This window comes from Rhea pennata, chromosome 11 (assembly GCF_028389875.1).
Source record: "Rhea pennata isolate bPtePen1 chromosome 11, bPtePen1.pri, whole genome shotgun sequence".
In the NCBI taxonomy this organism is placed as follows: Eukaryota; Metazoa; Chordata; class Aves; order Rheiformes; family Rheidae; genus Rhea; species Rhea pennata.
The window spans coordinates 7782943-7795302 of record NC_084673.1 but is presented as its reverse complement, the minus strand read 5'-3'; the positions used below and the strand labels follow the sequence as shown (position 1 = coordinate 7795302).

The following is a 12360-nucleotide window of genomic DNA, read 5'->3' as shown; positions in this document are numbered from 1 at the left end:
TGTTTGTGTCCAGAGGTTTTAAAATATTTTTACTGGAGAGATGGAGGAAGAATGTAGAGAGTATATCTTTTGGTCAGAAACAGAATGATCTTGAAGCCTTGATGAGCTAGCTGTCCTTTTCCCATGCAAAATTTGTGCTACTATTAGGAAGATATAGAAAAGGAGAGAAAAACAATAGTGGTAGGAAAAATGCATCTTATCTCTCTAATAATTTCTTTTAGAAATATGGTCCAGTTGTTTCTTGATAGTATAATAATAACAAGTGGCAGTAAGAAGAGATACCTTGTTTTGGAATAGACACGATATAACTTTAATACTCCATAGTCAGGGAAAAGGCAAGCATCCAGTCTCTCTGGGATTGCCACTCTTTTGGATCATCTGGCAGAAAGTACTGTATGAGCAGCACAGCTGGGCCTTTTGCTCTCAAGAGAATCAAGTGAAATACCCTTGTGCCAGACTCAGCTGGCTTAAAACAGTACATGCCCATAGCTGTCTCCCAGTTGCCCGCAAAATGATTTCTTTCTTTCTTTCTTTTTTTTTTTTTTTTAATCTGGCTTGCACAAACTGGAATTAGTTCAGATTTCAGATGGATTAAGAAGTATTTTAATAGTATTCAAAACATAGGTCAGTCCCAAAGAAATACATAGACGTCTTGAAGACTACCATCAGAAGCATCAGACTGTCAACAATATAGAATGCTAATTATTTTAGTACTGTGTTAAACTACAATAATTATAATTTCTCTTTCATTGTAATAACGCAGATTTTTTTCAGCACCCATTTCCATGCAGTGATACGCAAATTAGAATGTTAATTAAAAATAAGCACTAATATTGCAACAACAACAACAAAAAAGAAATACCTTTTTCCTATTTGAATAGTTGATGCACACTCTTAGGCCCCAGTCTTGCAAATATGTGCACAAATTTTTGATTTGATGCTGGTGAGTGCTACTGAAAGTTAAGAAAAAGTCCAACTCAAAAAGTCAGAGAAAAGTCTATCAAGTACTCATCTAACTTGGCTCTCCTTTTTTATCGGGATAAGTAGATCTTCTATTCTAGAAGACTCCAACTAACAGTCTTGTGGTAGCATAACATTTGTAATGTCTCTCTTCATAGTTATTTTGAGTGGTAGACATGCAATTCTTAAGGCAATAAGATATGCATCTAAAAACATATTATATAAATGTTTGGAAGGGTTTATTAATCCAGTCAGTTCAATAACTGAGAGATTGTACAGGATATACTTCAGCAGTTGCAAAAACTTGATTTGTGCAGTGGTGAAATGTCTATATGCACCAAATGGGAAATAAAAATTGTGAATAGCTATGTATCTTTTTTAAAAAAATCACAAATGGGAATTTTGTGCCAAATGTCTTACCATTTGGTGAAGACATCATAGAGAATGAAAACGGGGGAAAAAATCAATCACAAAGGGTAAGATAAGATTGTATCTTTATCTTAAAAATCGAAAGAAGAAGCCACCACTTACACTAACTAAAGTTTCCCAGTTTCTTAGGGAAAAAATCCCTAATAAAAGTAAAAACATACCCTTGGATGGTTGTAAAACTGCAGGCCCCCATGCTGTTATTCTTCTGATGTTTTTATCTGGATTACAGCAAACTGTATATATCCGATGTCTACAGAATTTCAAATAATTTTAGTGTATAGTAGGTGTTTATTTTATATGTATAGTAAGTTATTGGTTTAGTATAATCATAGTGTTTTGTTAGAACTTAAAGGACCTGAGGTTACATTAAATTTCCTAGATAAAAAGTGAAAGTTTGGGGTGAGCAGGAAGGAGGAAGACCCTGGGAGCATATATGTGACATTCTTTGTCATAACTTGCTGAATGAGATGTCTCTTTGAATGGAACTGTGGACTTCCAGTTCAGCTGAAAGATATTGACAATCATTAAATTGGACTGACAAGCCTTGCCTTGAGACAGTGGCAGAATTTTGCATTTTGTACCATAAAGACAAAAGTAGCTTCTACAACACTATAATTCCAAATATTTGAGAATATGTTTGCATACTGGGTAAATAATTAAGAAAGAAAAACTAAATTCTCTTCCTTTAAAACTAAATTTTCTGCATCATCTTCATAAGCAGTGTTATCAGCAGGAGATCATCTCTCAGCATGAACAGTATCAGTTTCAAAGTCAGTTATACAGTATAAACAGTTTACTAACGCTGCCTTCAATTTAAATTGTAAGAGAATATATTTAAAATATTAGTACGAATATATCTTCAGTTTTGGCAGTAATGCTGGTGTATCTTTTTTGAGAGTTATGTTTCTCCTCTCTACCTCAAACATTAAAAGCTGATCATCTATCTAAATGGCTGGTTTTAGGAAAAAATGGTTCAACTGACTTTTTATTTTCACTGTTTATTTATCAGGACAGTTTCCAGTAATCTGCTGTGAGAGTAGGCCATTAATGCGTATATCAACAAGGATGTAGAAATAGAAACCCAACTTTTACCATTATTTGAGACTAATGCCACAAACACGCAAACAGATTTGTAGTATAGACTGACTTTTTAATTGAAGTTTCATTTTTGAAATTATGAGTATAAACATTTGAACTAAAGGTTAAGCTGAAAGCATATGTCACATTTCAATGAAATTGTCTGGGATAGAGGTAGATGTTCATCTACTGTTCACCATGATCTTATTCCATCTCTGGAATGTGGCCAGTTAGAAAAGGGTCTAGAGAGTATGTTTTTAAAAGGAGTCTTCAAATGCAGGTGCAAATATGCAACTTGGCAACTCTTCCTGTGTTCATAGCATATTACTGAAGCTGGGCAGACATTTTCAAACAATATTTTTCTTCTGAGAGTCCAGTACACTGGAAATGGCAAAGCCTACATGGAAATTAGCAACTTAAATGAATATTTTCTAAACATCTTTTTTAGGAAAAATATATTTACTGTTGCAATCTAATTATACTTTGAAATATCAGGTTGAAATTGATAGTGTCAAACATTTTGATTCCACAAAACTTTGTAAATTAAAATATGTGCTGAAATCTGGGCTATATATTTAGGAAATTATTCTGGAAAATCCATGCTGAGTATTGTAGATTATTCTGAAATTCTCTATTACATTTTTGCATCAGAAACAACAAAGCAACAACATGGAAATGGCAATTGCCAATGGCTTGCCTGAGACTACATAATTCATTCAGAGAGAGATTCTGTTGCATTGCCAAAGAGCAGCTACTATCAGCACACTGTGCAACCTAACCTGTCATAGGAGATGGTGGTAGATGAGGCTGCTGTGTTGCTGCAAATAATAATGATGTATTCATATTGCATGTTAAATGTATATAGACTTAAAAACCTGAAATCCACATCTGTGCTTCCTTGTGTGATGCATATTGTACTGAATAGGTCTCAAACTAGGTTATACAACTGAAAATAAACTGTAAGATAATTCAGAGATGGAAGCAAGTGAGGAAGGCAACTACCTTTGTAAGTGGTATGTTTTCGTCTGAATATAAATATCACCATTGACTGTACTGAATATTTTCTGCCCATTAGTTTCCTGTGTGAGCTTCAGGCTTTGATTTTCACCAGAAAGCTTTAGCACTCATATCCCTGAGACACTGACTTTCTCCTGTTAATAACTGTAACAGCAGTGTGTAAGCTGAGAAAACTGAGATAACTGAGATTGTTCTCTCATATGTTATTTGGCAATTTTGCAAAGAATTTGGTTATGTGAAACTGTGTTTCTAGAGTTTTCTGATTCATAAGACCATGCCTTCTATTTTACTTGATCTTAATGATTTGCAGAACTGTCATGAAATATGCGGTAAGAACCTTTTGCTTATCCACTTACGAAACACAGAACTTGCCAGCTACTGAGTAAGAGAGTATGTGCAAAAATACCTTCTTGACTGTTGGCCATGGTTAGCATTTAGATGCATTATCTCCTAAGGTTGTGGTTTATTTCAATCAATACATACCTCTCAGTTCACTGCATGTTGATATTGACTTCACCTGAAGTCACCTGGTAACTGGTTAACGCTTAGTGTTTTTGCCCTTTATTGACATTTTTGTTATCACCAAAAGCAGTCTGTTATTTATGTGTAGAAACTATATTCATCATTTTTCATCTTTAATTAAATTCTTTTACTGTTTGCACTTCACTCAGTAAGGTGAAGGCCTGCAGCTTACCTTCTTTTCTTTTATTTACCCCCATCATATTAAATTAAAAATTGTGAAGAATTTTGTCCTGCAGAGCAATTAGTTCTCTGTTACTATCTAATAAAGCAGAAATGGTAGTAGATTCTCTGATTTAATATAGCGGATATCTTGCATTATGGAAATCAGATCTATTTTACATTACAGAAACCTGAACATTGAAAGTTAAACCATGACTAGATTCGTTTGAATCTAGTGAAAATACATCCAGTGTGAATTAGGCTTTTCAAACTCTCCCAGGGATATGTTATCTTTGTCCTAAACTGAACTTTCTCAGTATAATGTGCTTAGTCCTCTGAGAAGTCCAGTTTTGCAGAACATGTCTAGATATAGCCTTTCATTGAAATGGAGTGATACTGGGAAATACCTAGAAATATATACTTGTCACTGGAGTCATATCAGCTACAATATACATGGCTATATTTGAATGTTTTCCACATTAACAAACACAAGCCTATTGGTGAGAATATATGATTTAACATTCTGACATTCACTGTAGAAATATTTGTCTAGTGTATTCATTCCAGAAGAATAATGTTACCAATTTAAAAAATAGAGCACTGGAGAGACTACTGTGATTACTTCTTTAGGCTGGTTTTAGGATTGCTGTATCAGTTTTTATATTATTTTATTTCATAATAAAACTATTGTGTTAAATCTTCAGACTTCCTCTTCCTCTCCAGTTCTTCTCTTTCTAATATTATATTTTTGTAATACTCATACACAATGCTAACAAAACTAGTATTTACCAAGTCCTTATATTGAAGTTAGTTACATTGTTGTAGGTTTTATAAGAGAATTTTCTATAATTATTTCAGTATAAAACAACTATATAAGGAGATCTCTGCTATGGATGGGTAGGTTTATAATTTATTGAAAAGGTGTTAAAACCAGCACAGTCTTTTGTGTTGTAATTGTAAATTTGTAATTATGAACACAAAATGCTTTCTATAATAGAAGTACCAATGCTTCTGGTCGCAGCAAGACATTAACTGTTGTGGAGTCACTTGAATCGTTACAGAGTCATTCTTTCACCGTCATCTCATACGACAATGCCTGAATGTCAACAATATATCAATACATCCTGATCACATGACTGCACATGTGTGGCCTTGTCTGAAGGACTGTCAGGAAAAAAGATGATAGGCCATGTAAATTGGTTTGATTGGCAGTATCCAGTTTGTCAGCTGTAGATTGATTGATGTTCATTCAGCTAGGGTAAGTGCTAAAGCTTAAGAAACATGATGCATATTGTACTGAATATTTAAATGTGTTTATGAAAATCACAATTTTTCCCAAGTTACAGGATGAAGATGATGCTGAACCTTCAGCTCCATTTTGGCAGACTTACCTACCTATGAAAGCCCTTTAGGAATCAATGTTATGTTCTTCCCTGAACATAATGCTGAGCTCTATTTGCAGATTGCCTTGATTATATTCTAGCGCATTGTCTATGTTCATTCGCAGTGATTTCACTGCAATGTCTGTAGTCATTCTCCAGTTGGTTATGTTTGAAAGGAATAAAAATTTTACCAAATATTCATATTTCATTCATACTCATTTTTACCAAATGCAACCAAAGCAGCTAAAACCTGTTAGGATTTACATCTTTTAGCCTTGTTATTCTAAGAAAACTAGGCTTAACTGGAAATTTTATTTGTACATGTGTGTTTTGGAACCTTCCCTCACAGTTTAGCGTAGGGGTGAATGTCACCTGACACAGAGTTTCTTCAGTCTTAAATACATTAAATTCCTGCAGGTTTATTGAAAATCGGTAGTTACATAGAGAAGAGAGTTTCTATTTTTCATGTGGTTTACAGAAAGTCTGTACTAGCAGCTAAGTTTGTATAAGGCACCAGAGACTCTACATAGGCGTGTGCTGCTATGAACTAACAGTGCTCCAACTGCTGTGCTATTTCTCTCCAACAATGGAGAAAAGATTTATTTTTAAGCTATAAAAGATCAAAAAATTTTATTGCAAGAAGGGAATCTATAGGAAAGCAGGCTTCCTGTGGGTCCACAGCTTGTAGAACAACTTGTCATTTAGTTGTGTTTGTCTTCTGTAATGCAATTTCTATCTAAAGCAATCAAAGTATGCATTAGAGTCATTATCAGTTCTATTACTTTCTTTGTTCCTGATTTTTGAATCTTCAGAATGATGTCTTTTGTTCTATAATAAATTAATTGTATCTTGAATCTTCTGTCATTGGCAGTTGGATTTTGTTGTTTAACAATAAATAGGAAGATGCTGAATTATTTGTGTTCTAGAACATTACTTGTATGATAATTATATCTTCTTGTGAATAAATGAGTTATTTTCACATTATGATAATCTTCTTTCCCTTAAAACCTGCATGAAAACCAGATTGAACTATTTATATTTCTGGAAACATACATGTATAGGTAAATATAATATACCTGCCTTTAGTCTGTAGAAACATTCTCTTCAGATCTTTGGATCACAGACTGAATTATTTGTTGCTACTAAAGATTGTTCACTGCATGTAAGTGTTGGAAATTTGTTCTTGCAGGTGGTATGCTGTGAAGTGGGGAAATTTCGTAGTTGTTAATCTTCCTGCATCTCCAAATTCTTTTAACTTGCTTACAAGTACGGATCAATGAAGCTTCCCAAATTAAACAGTGTGTATTCATTTCTTAAATTAATAGCCTTAAGAATTACTACAGAAGAAAATATTTATTGGTATTTCTCCTCTCCTTGACACCTAAAATCATTTACTTGGCCTGCTGTCAAATACAGACTTCAAAACAAAGCTCATCTACTAACTGCATGTCTCCATGCCACATGACATATGCTCATTCCTTGACTTCTAAGGGGTGCTATCAAGAATGTCTAATGGGAAAGGATTCTATTGTGCTATTTATAATCTACTTCTTTGCTTTGACCATTGGCCAATGGTCAAAACAAAGTGCTGCAGTCCTTTCAGATCTCAGGAAAGACTGAGATGCATCTGTATTTGAAAACAGGGAAACAGGTGTTAGTGATTTTAAGAACAGGGTTCTTTTTGCTATTGTCAGATTCCATATTATGAATAAGAATGATAGCATTTCTTTAGCTGATGGTTCCAGACTATATTAAAACCTCATTTTTTCTTATGTTAAATGAAAGGATGCTATTGCCTGTGCTTTGCCAGATAATAATTTAGGAGATTATTATGAAGTCTGCTTAGTTTGTAGCTTAAATCGAATTTATTTTTTTTTCTTTACTCTGAAGTGTATGCATAGTGTAGAATTATCCATGTAGAATTTCATACATAGGTTATATATCCATCTTCTTGGATAAATCGTTTGTAAATGAAAGGTGTTAGAGATTTCAAGGGTGTTTAAGCTTAATTTCTATTTTCTTCTTGGCTTTATTGTATGTTGATCTATACCATTAATGCACAGATATACCAAATTTATATTCTCAGACTGATTGTGATAAGTGTAGTTTGTTAACTTCAACCTGAATGTGTGAAAGGGAAATGATTCTTTGAGCAGAAGAAACTGCTATTTGGAACATAAAGGTCTTTCTAAGGAAAAAGTCCTTGGAAATGTTTTTCTTAGATTATAGATTTTATTTATAGATAACTTTGAGGTATCAATAAAGATAAGACCCGGAGGGACCTCCTCGCTTTACAGGAATACAGATTCTCAACTGGTATAAATAGGCCTAACAGCTTCAATTTCAGTGGACTTGCAGTACTTCATAGTGTCTATGTGTGTAGTTTGTGCTTGGAGAAAAGAATATCACTTTTGACAGCAGCCTTTGAGTTAAATAATCCAGTAAAGTATGTAAGTAGCATCCTTAAAATAAAAATGTATGTTCTTGCAGCAGAGAAATGAAATACAAGGCTGTCTATGTTCACACCTTGCTGAGGATACTAATTGAAAAGCAAAAAATCAAAACAATCGAAAACAAAGCAAAACCAATTAACAAAAGAATGTAGCAGTAATGAAGTTTACTATTTGGAAATTATCTTATTCATTTCCCAGAAATGTTGTAAAATGAAATTTCATTGGAAGTGCTTCTTTTGTAATTGACTCACGGAGATATCTTTCAGTGTTTAGTGGTAACATTTCACCTTATAGAGAATTTACTGAAAATAAGGTAACATTGAACTTTAGCTGCCTGTGTTTTCTGGTCAGATTTTCTTCTTTGTGTATTGCAAATATAATCTGTGAAATCTGCAAGTAATGGTTGCAGTCTGAAAGAGAGCTTACTGAAAGACAACCCTGTCATATACTGTGGAGTTCGCCACGCATAGAGTGCATGCATAAGGCACAGTACCTTTAAAGGACATTTTTTTGGTCATTGATCCTGTTCTATGATCTCCTGTCTGAAGTCTATGAAAGGACTCCATTCTGCCTGCATAAAAATCAAAGGAGACCTTGAAAAGATAATGAAACAAGTGGGAAAAAATGCCCACTGCAATGTGTTGGTAAAAAGAAAATCCTACTTTAAAACTGTCGGGTCACAAGCAATAAAATCAACCATCTAGTGCATTACACTACTATCTATAAATCTGAGAATCTCAGTCAATTCTGGGAAAAAATGAAGCTTCTCATTTTTGTTTTCTCTATTGTTCCTAATGTGTTTTGCTATTTTGAGTATTTACACATTGATGTCTCTTTGAGTTTCATAGTTAATAAGACTTGTGGCTTATTAGTATTGATAAAACAATTTTATTTTCACAGTGGGATAAATTAACCTGAAGAGATACAGGACCAAGGCTGAAGGAATATTCCATACTAAAATATTCCAGATATCTAATAAGAACATGAGTGTCTCTGAACATTAAGGCTGTAGATGACCTTTGGCTGGACTAGTGTTTTTAGTGGCTACCTGCACCACTGTTTTTGTCTAAAGGATGGCATGTTATAAAAGATAATTTTATTTCAATTTAAAGTCTGATATCAATATTATTTTTTGTTTTTGTGGAAGTTTATTTTACCGACTACTGATATAGTTATCAAGTTACTAAGAGGGGTAGGAAAGGAAAGAATAGGTATGGCATAGAAAATAATTATCCAATAAGCAGGAGTCAAACTTATATCTTGCATTTACCATTTAAATGATTGAGTATGAAACATTTTCTAAGGTATTTTCTTGCTAACATTCCAGTTTCTAGTAGATTGCAGATAAGCTTCTAGTGCTTTAAAAACTGTGTTTTATTTCTAGCAAACAGATGAAATTACTGTAACATATTTTCATTTTTTCCAGTTACACCATTCCTTTTATATCTGCTCTTACTAGTCTCACAATAGCACTGATAAACAATAGTGCAGTGTGGCATATGTGTGATATTGTATAATAATTGCACTCCCACACAAGTAATTTCAGGGTGTGCAGAACTTTTTTTTTTTTTTTTTTTATAATTTCTTATAAATCAACATTGTAATCAGTTTTATATGAGAGACAAAAGTAGACATGATCCTACTTATTGTACTACTTGTTAAGTTTATGCAGTGATTTATTTTAATGAAAATGTCACAAATGTAATTTATTGCAATGGTAGAGTTTGACTTTGACATCGTTATTGAATACATATCCGCATGTAAGATTTTTCTGGCAGAAACTTCTCTAAGCCAGAACTGAGAGAAAACAAATTCAGAGAAATAAAGTTGTGGTACCTCAGATCTTCAGATGCTAAGTCATGCTTCTATAGTCTTTTCTTAATCAGAATCAGTTTTCAGAGGCAAACAATCAGCTCAGTTGCCTGAGATGTCCATATGGCAAAGTTAGGTCATCTAATCTGCCATTAGGGAGAATACTAGTTCTGGTTTTAATACTTACATGAAGAATATTTGTGTATCTCTATATTAATGACAGTCATTTTCTCATTTTTAAGTTTTTCTTCTTTTAGAGCTTTTGCACATGCCAATCACCACTAGCATCTTTTGTGGAAGCTGAAGTTGGTCAGCTGTTAAGAAACATCAATTTTCTTACCATTGTATTAGTTAGTTTCCTGTCTGTGTTTATTTCATGCTCTGCACACATTTCATGCCTTCTGATTTGTTATAACAGCAGATATAATTTGATGCTTCTCTAATCAAACCTTACAACAGATTACTTGTGCTTAGTTTTTCTTTTCTAACTACAAAGCTCTTATAAAAATGTTGCACAAATTTTTAGTTTAGTTTAATATCAGGAAAAAAAAACATAATAATGCTTTGTTTGCTTCATTTGCTGGAATCAGATAGAGGGAGGAACATGGTGCATAGAAAGAGAAGAGGAACAAGAAGAACAATATTTAACCAAAGTGATAAATGCAAATCGTTCTGTTATCCTGAATTAAAAAGTGTTCCCCTAAAGGGTAATTTGAACAGTGGCTACATTACAGTGTCAAGTACAAAACCTTCAATGGAGAGCAATTGTCTCAACTAATCTAATTGTCAGTAGGGAGGGGAAGTAGAAAACTATGTAAAACAGTCAGAAGATGAAAGGCTTTGCCCTTTTCCAAAAGAATAATATAGTACAACATTGAATAATGGTTTTGATCACAGTATGGTTGAGGTTTGAAGGGACCTCTGGAGATCATCTAGTCCAACCCCTCATTTTGATTCCAGTTTAAATTAGAAATTCAGTTTGTTCGTATAAGCTCCCTACTCTTTTCTTACTATTCTCTCAATTCTTCTGGGTGACATTGAATGATAAAGTAGAATTTGCTTAGAAGAATTTTCTTAAATCTAGATGGAAACACGTCTAGAATGATGTATATAATGTATATTGCTTTTATTAATAAGTGCCATGTATCGAAGTGCAGGTTAATTAAGTTTTATACTTAGAGATGTGTCAATGCCAAAAGCACTCCATCCACAGTTAGTGTTTCCTGTTGTAGGACCTGACATACAGAATTGTTAAGCTAACTGAATTGTGTTGTGATTACAGCAACACAGGGCAATGAAAATAGAATTGGCAGAACAAAAGATACTTTTAAAATATGTGATTTATATCATTTGGAACCACCCTGAGAAAATGGCATATGCTATACTAGTGCTAGTTAATAATTCATAATTATATTTAAATTGGGATTTGTCTACCCTGTTAAAAAAATGTTCTGGGTTTATCATCATACCCAAGAGTAGTGATGGTGAAGAGCTGGGTCCTTATTTAGTTTATGAAAAACTGGGCAAAGTGTCAGTTTCATAACTTAGCTTTAGTGAACAATATGTCTCCTCAAAAGATAATTAAATAAAATAAATTATCCTATTTTGAAATCATCTTTTAAAGAGAAAAGTTGTCTTTTACCCAGGATTATCAAAATATATCTACATTATGGCCTGAATACCTGTCTAAAGATTTTAGAGGTCTGATCTGGTGAGAACCACATGCTTGAAAGTTCTATTTTTCTGTAGCTTCATGATAGTATTAGTCATAAAGCTGGATATATTCAATATGTTTCAAGCACTTACACACACACAGATATATGTATGGCATATCTGACAGTGTGTATATAATGTAGACATATGAAACACAATTCTTTGGAGTAGCAAGCAAATCAAGATGTTTTTCTCAAGAGATAACGAGTCCGGGTTTTCACCTTTCTTACTCTGTGCATTCTACATAGGCAGAGTCCCCTAAGAGCGGATTAATTTGTATAAGCCAAATAAAAAAGTTGAAAAGTACATTGTAAATATTACAATATTCTATAAATGTTACAATTAAATAAATGTTTTACATGCAGTCAAAATGTTGCTGAACATAGGGTACTTATATTTGCAATTAAATTAGCTTTAAGCGGTTTACTTTTTTGTAAACTGGAATTGTAGAATTGGTAAGGTTGGAAGGAGCCTCTGCAGATCATCTAGTCCAACTGTCAAACAAGTGGTCCATATGGGAATCGAACCCATGACTTTGGCATTATTAGTACCACGCTCTAACCAACTGAGCTAAACCTTGATACCCACTGTAAATTGTACACTATGTTCTGTAAACTACAGACCTGTATACTAGTTCGTAAGTTAAGTACACCATAGATTCATAACATATTTGAATCAGAAAGATCTACTGGCCTGTATGAAAATGAAAGCAGTTATAGGGAGGATTCTAGTGGAATTATTTTGTTTAGTTCATTTTGCAAAAACAGTTTGGAGAAAAATGATGCCAATTTTTGTTTCTAGGGCAGTGAAAACTCCCAGTACTTGAGTGAGAGCTC

General features: G+C 33.5%; 1 non-coding gene across 1 annotated transcript; it reads right to left on the bottom strand.

Moving 5' to 3' along the window:
* Positions 1–12030: 12030 nt before the first annotated feature.
* TRNAI-AAU (transfer RNA isoleucine (anticodon AAU)) lies at positions 12031–12101 on the bottom strand. The gene has a single exon. It is a non-coding gene; the product is annotated as a tRNA-Ile (tRNA).
* Between the last annotated feature and the right edge of the window lie 259 nt (positions 12102–12360).